This window comes from Glycine max, chromosome 10 (genome assembly GCF_000004515.6).
Source record: "Glycine max cultivar Williams 82 chromosome 10, Glycine_max_v4.0, whole genome shotgun sequence".
Classification (NCBI taxonomy): Eukaryota; Viridiplantae; Streptophyta; class Magnoliopsida; order Fabales; family Fabaceae; genus Glycine; species Glycine max.
Genome location: NC_038246.2, coordinates 17424683 through 17432182, shown reverse-complemented (window position 1 = coordinate 17432182; position 7500 = coordinate 17424683).

Genomic DNA, 7500 nt, shown 5'->3' with positions numbered 1-7500 from the left:
AGTGTGGTATCCACTTTTCCTCTAGAAAAATCTTTTTCTAAAAGAAATTTACTTAGACGTTCATACCATGCCCTTGGGGCTTGTATCAAACCATATAAAGCCTTTTTCAATCTATAAACATGATTTGGCTTATCTGATATTTCAAATCCTGGAGGTTGTTCAACATATACTTCTTCTTGAATTAATCCATTTAGAAAATCACTTTTAACATCCATTTGATAGAGCTTAAAATTCATTATGGATGCATAGGCTAAAAGCATTCTAATGGCTTCTAATCTTGCAATTGGAGCATATGTTTCTTCATAATCTATACCTTCTTCTTGATTGTATCCTTTTGCAACTAATCTAGCCTTATTCCTAATGATTATGCCATGTTCATCTAACTTATTCCTAAATACCCATTTTGTTCCTATGATAGGATAGTTTTCAGGTTTCTTTACCAATTCCCATACATTGTTTCTTTCAAACTGATTTAGTTCTTCTTGCATAGCAACTATCCTATGATCATCTAGTATGGCTTCATTTATATTTTTAGGTTCAACTATAGACACAAAAGCCATATTATTGCATAAATCTTTAAGAGAATGTCTAGTTGTTACCCCTTTTGAGATATCACCGATAATGTTGTCAAGGGGATGATCTTTTGAAGCTTTCCATTCTTTTGGAAGTTCATCATTGGATTTGACTTCTTCTGGAGGATCTTCATTGCTTCCTTTACCTTTTCCTTTAGAATCTTGTCCATGAATATGCATTTGTTCTAAAGATTCTGCAACATCATCTAAAATATCCTTTCTTGAAGAAATAGCATTAGACTCATCAAAGGAAACATGAATAGATTCTTCAATAGTCATAGTTCTTTTATTATATATTCTATAGGATTTACTATGCAATGAATATCCAAGAAAGATGCCTTCATCAGACTTAGCATCAAATTTTCCTAGATTATCTTTGCCAATATTAAGCACAAAACATTTGCATCCAAAAACATGAAGATGTGAAATGTTGGGTTTTCTATCATTAAACAATTCATATGGAGTTTTCTTTAAAATGGGTCTTACTAAAGCCTTGTTCAAGATATAACATGCAGTATTAATGGCTTCAGCCCAAAAGTATTTTGGAAGAGGAGTATCATTCAATAAGGTTCTAGCAATTTCTTCCAAAGACCTATTTTTCCTTTCAACAACTCCATTTTGTTGAGGGGTTCTAGGTGCAGAAAAATTATGTTCAATGCCATGCTTTTCACAAAATAAATCAAATTCTTTATTTTCAAACTCACCCCCATGATCACTTCTAATAGATATAATTTTGAGATTTTTCTTATTTTGAATAGTATTTTCAAGTTTTCTAAATGCTTGAAATGCATCATTCTTATGAGTGATAAATAATGTCCAAGTGTATCTAGAATAGTCATCAACTATAACAAGGGCATAGTAACTTCCTCCAAGACTTATGAATCTAGAAGGTCCAAACAAATCCATGTGTAATAATTGTAAGGGTTGAGTAGTTGAAACAATGTTTTTGGATTTGAATGAAACTCTAGTTTGTTTTCCTTTTTGACATGCATCACATAGTCTATCTTTTTCAAATTTTAGTTTTGGCAAACCAACAACTAAATCTTTTGAAATCAATTTATTTAAGTGTTCCATGTTTATGTGAGCAATGCGTTTATGCCATAACCATGGATCATCATCTTTGCTAAGAAAACATTTATTATTGTTTAATTTTTGGCTTAAGTCTATCATATAAACAATGTTAACTCTATACCCTATATGCTTTATATTAGTATCATGTTTATGTTCAATAAGACATTTTTGAGAATCAAATGATACTAGATAGCCCTTATCACATAATTGACTAACACTAAGCAAGTTGTGCTTAAGGCCTTCAACAAGTAGAACATTTTCAATGGAGTTTGAAGAATTCGTACCTATTTTTCTAACTCCAAGAATTCTACCTTTGTTGTTATCACCATAAGTAACATGCCCACTTTTCTTGGGAGAAATATGTGTGAATTTTGATGAATCTCCCGTCATATGCTTTGAACATCTGCTATTTATGTAACATTTCTTCTTCAAAGATACCTCTTCGTCACTTTCATAATCTTTGCCCATTAGACATAGATTAACCATTTCTTTTTCAGAATCATCAGACGATTCTAAGTCATTGTCATCCCATGTGACATAGGCCTTCTTTCACTTCTTATCTCCAATAGTCTTCTTTTCATACTTCTTTATTTTCTTCTTAAAGATTGGACAATCAGCCCTCAGATGTCCGGGTTGATTGCACTCAAAGCATTTTGGGATTTGAGATGACTCTTCAGTTCTTCTTTTAGATTTGAAGTTTTGTCTTCTTTGATTTCCTCTCATTCTAATAAATTTGTTGAATCTTTTGACAAAGAGGCTAAGATCTTCATCTTCATCTAAATCAGTTGAATCTTCTAACTCACTTTCCTCTTGGATTGAAGATGAAGCTTTAAGAGCAATTCCCTTCTTCTTCTTATCAGTTTCTTCATGTTGATTTAGTCTTTGCAACTCCATCTCATGTTCCTGTAATTTTCAAAATAAAGTAGCAAGAGACATAATAGACAAATCTCTAGATTCTATAATGGTTGTTACTTTTGGTTGCCTCATTTTGAAAAGTTCTTCCTAATGAAGCAAGATGGTTAACTATATGTGTGAATCTTTTCTGCATATCTTGTATACTTTCATTTGTCTTCATCCTAAATAATTCATACTCATGAGTTAGAGTATTTATCCTAGATCTTTTGACATCAGTTGTTCCCTCATGTGTAACTTGTAGAGTGTCCCACATATCCTTAGCACTCTTACAATTTGACACCCTAAAATATTCATCCATTCCTAGGGCAGAAGTAATGATATTTTTAGCCTTTAAATTGTACTGCACTAATCTTCTTTCTTCTTCAGACCACTCTTCTCTAGGTTTCTCTATTGTTGTATTACCAGCCACCATGGTGGGTACATAAGGTCCAACTTCTATGGCTTCCCAAATGTTTAAGTCTATTGCCTCAATGAAAATTTGCATTCGGGTTTTCCAGTAGTTGTAACCCTCTCCATTAAAATAGGAGGCCTATTTATAGAGTTTCCTTCTAGGAATAAGAAGTTTATTGAGGCCATTATTCTTGAAGCTTCTAAACTTTGTACAAGAATGAAGATCTGATACCACTTGTTGGACAAGTGGCCTCAAATATCTTAAGAAGGGGGGGGGGGTTGAATTAAGATATTACAAACTATTTGCCCAATTAAAAATTCTACTTTGATTTCAATACAAGTTCCAAGTTCCCTTGAAGATGGATTTCTATACAATGATTCAAATTAAACAATCTGAATATAAATGTAAAGCAATAATAAATAAAAGAGTTTAAGGGAAGAGAAAGTGCAAACTCAGATTTATACTGGTTCGGCCACACCCTTGTGCCTACGTCTAGTCCCCAAGCAACCCGCTTGAGAGTTCCACTATCTTGTAAAATCCCTTTACAAGTTCTGAACCACACAAGGACAACTCTTCCTTTGTGTTTAGATTTCTTTACAACAAGAGACCCTCGGTCTCTTAATCCCTTTTTCAGAATTAGAGTGAAGAGAAGAAGAAATCTCTCTTAAAAGAGATAGATTGAACAATTTGAGCACTTAAATAATTCCTTATTAAATTGCAAGTGTATTGGCCAAGGAATCTTAACAGGATAAGAAGATTTTGCTTTTTGAGAGGATAAGACCTTTTTGTTCTGAAAAACTCTGAGCAAATTCCTGTTCCAAGTCACATATAAATAGACCTTTGATGGCCATGTAAAAACCATTTGAAAAGTTGTGACCCTGGGAAATAATATTTTGAAAATCTCCTCTGGTAATCGATTACAAGACTTGTGTAATCGATTATAGGCTTTAAAATTTGAATCATAACATTTAGTAACTGCTGGTAATCGATTACCATTATGTGTAATAAATTACACAGTGTAAAGTTTAAATTCAAGTTCATAATAGTTGCTGTAAATCATTTTTGGCCACTGGTAATCGATTACATCCTCTGGTAATCGATTACAAGACTTTTTAACTTAGATTTCTTGGCCAAACCTTTTGTTATTTAAATTTGGAATTCCCTTCCTAAAATACTAGAGATCTTCTTGATGTTGTATCTTGTATTCTTGGATTGTTGTCTTGAATTAAACTTGAGAAGCGCATTTTCATAAGACATCAAATCATCACGATCATATGGCATCATCAAAATATCAAATGCAAAGTCTTTGCTTCTACAATCTCAAAGTCTTTGCTTCTACAGAACCGTCATAGAATGTATAACATTCTAAGACAGGTTCCTATCCAGGACCATCTTAGAATGTGGCTAAGATGGTCTTAAAGACACTGTCTTAGAATGTATTATTTTTTAAAAAAATTAATTTCATTTTTTGTAGTATCTCCATCTGTTCTTTGGGACTAAAGCCCTTATTTTGTAGTAATTTCTGATAAAATAATGCAGATCAATCAGCAAGTTGAAATGGATTAGGCCTTAGAAAAGATAAACCATAGGCAGATATTAGCATAGCTTAATCATTGTGCAACTACTTTAAATTTTACACATATGATAACATAAAAAGGAGTAGTTTGTTGCAGCTTGTCACCTAATTTTTCTCATATATGAAACTCCTCAACAAAAAACAAAAGAGTAACTAATGTGAAAAATGATAGAAACTAACCATAAGTTCCTTGGACTTTTTCTTGTATTTGCTAGCAACCTCTTCTTGATACTTCTGCACCAATGTTTTTGACCATTTTGCTTTATTGTATTTGTCCACTAACTTTGCATCCAATAGAAGAAGCAACACACCACCATGTATTTGTTCACTAACTCTGCTATAAAATTTATAAGAAAAATTAAATTCAAAATTGTGTGCATATCGTATCGTGTATATCTGCTAATTAACCAAATTTCCAAGAATCTTATTGCTACTAACGAAAGATTAAAAACAAGGAAATTAGTAAAAAGTTGTCCAACTTAACCTTCTTAAGAAACTTGTTTTATATGTTAGTGCTAACTTGAAAATGAATTATTGGCCCTATCTTTTCATCTTGACCCATTAGTTCAATAATTACCTCCATTTAATATTAACTAAGATTTACTGTAAACTACTTAGTCATGATCACTAATAAAAGTTTATAACAACAACTCCTAGAGTGTGATTAGTTTATTTTAGAAACAATTACGTTGGCGGGCATTATATTTTATTTTCCACCCCAGTAGATGTAGAAGTTGTTTCATACATATTTAGGTATTAAGAAAAAGACATGGGCAGAAAATTCTATCACTTCATAACATGTTTATTAAGTATCATGTAAAGTAATAAGTTTCTGGGATATTAAAGAGGTTGTTGATTTACATTCACTTTAACTTATCAAGATTTTTATCTGTAAAATTTACTTAATGTTAAATCTCGTTTATAAATACTAAATTTCTCCAATAATTATAATAATAAAATATTTGTTAAATAAATTATATTAGTTATTATCAATTTAAATAATTAGAATGGACTATAATTAAGAATGTGATTAGTGTTTTAATTATTATTATGTTGAAAATCAAAAGCAATTATAATATATTTAGTTTAGATATGATTTGAATTTATATACAATTTTGTATGAACAATTCCTTTTTTAGTAAGGGGATAGAAGAGTAGGAACTTTATTGCTTTTGCATACAACAACCATTGAAGTATGTAAATTTCTCTTTCTTTATCTCTCTAGGTGTGTAATAACATTTGATGTATTACAGTGTGTTTGATTTAAAAGAAAAAATAGAATAGATAAAAATACAAGAGAGATAAAATAAAAATGAAGTTATATGTTTTGCTGTTTGGTTTTTTTTTAAAATAAAATAGAAATAATATTTTTTGTGCCCAAGAAAATGGTTTCTTTTTTTTTTTTTTCTAAAAACTCGATTTCTTTTACCTAAATAATTGATTTTTTTCACCTAAACTTATTGTGCCCATGTGTGTGACCACTAAACTTATTGACCTGTGGATCAGTGGGTTTGTTATCTTCCTATTCCTTCTAGAATTCAGTTTAGTACTAGGCCCCTTATTCCTAGCAAAAGCATTGCAAGAAATAAATCATTACCATCTATCTGCAAAAACCAAGTGTCATATTATAAAAGTAGATATTACACACTAAAATTTCTATTTTCTAATACTTACATGCTCTGCTGTAATGCCATTTTCAAAAGCACTATATAAGCTTTCTTTTGTAATAGCCCCAACAATAAGATTTGGAAATTGATACTCTACCCTGTGTACACCACAATGAGAAAGGAAATAGAAAAAACAAAGAGGAGAATGAAAATGATGGTGGCTGATTTTTTGGTTCAGTCACAATTAAAACGAGTAGTAGAAGAAGAAAGAATAGCACAGGTCCCGGTGGCACTGTGTGTCTTAATTTGGGAATTAAAACGAAGGTGGTTTTCTCTTAAAACCGTCGTTGTTGTTTTGTTTATAATTACAAAAATGTCCCCCAAGTACATTCTAAGACGGTCATTAACAATCGTCTTAGAATGTACGTTGTAAAAAATAATTTTCAGGTATTATAATTACAAGTTTGCCACCGCATCACATTCTAAGACGGTCCCAGATAACCGTCTTAGAATGTGCGTCGTAAAAAGCTATCTTTCTAGTAGTGCACACGTACTGATACTAAGCAATAATATTTTGTTGAAATAGGTAGCTCAAAATTTAATAGCTAATTAGTGGATTCATTTAAAAATAGTGTCAGAAAGATTAAGGATATTCCAAAAATATTGTCTACGAAGAACAACTTCAGATATCTATAAGTATTAAGTAGTTCCAAAACACAAATGGCAGAAAAAAAATGAGGAAAGACTAGAGGCTTTCTCTGACACAAGTCACAACGAAAAAGAATAGGAGGAGAAGAATAAGTCATCCTATGTGAACAAGGCACAATGGAAAAAATGCAGCTGAAACAAACAAACAAAAACATTGATTTCATAGAGCCTTCACTACTGTGAAGGAGTTATCTAAATTTTCTATCAAGATAAATACATTCTGAAACCAATAAGAAACTTGTTTTCTAGATGATGAATCAGCCAAGCTCATTGAAAGATTGGTTGCCAATTTTGTTGGTATAAACCAACTTCCTTTCCTGCCCTATAAAGTTGTCACAAAAAGAAGAAAGAAACAGAAGACAAATACTTATCAATAATCATAGCTATAGAGAAAAAGGAACTAGAAAGCAAAGGTTTGATCAGTCCAACACTTGTGCAAGTTAATGTAGAATACCACAATATTAGTTTTTATGCAACAAAATTCTTGTCAAAGTTTTTATGCAACACTTGTGCAAGTTAACTAGAATGTCTTACCTCCCCAATTTCATGAAAACTAAGTTCCAACATGAATGAGATAAGGTCAGCTGCATCAACATCTCTATCCTGCATCAAATTGGATGATGAAGAGCACTAGAAAACAAATGGAAAAAATATTATTAA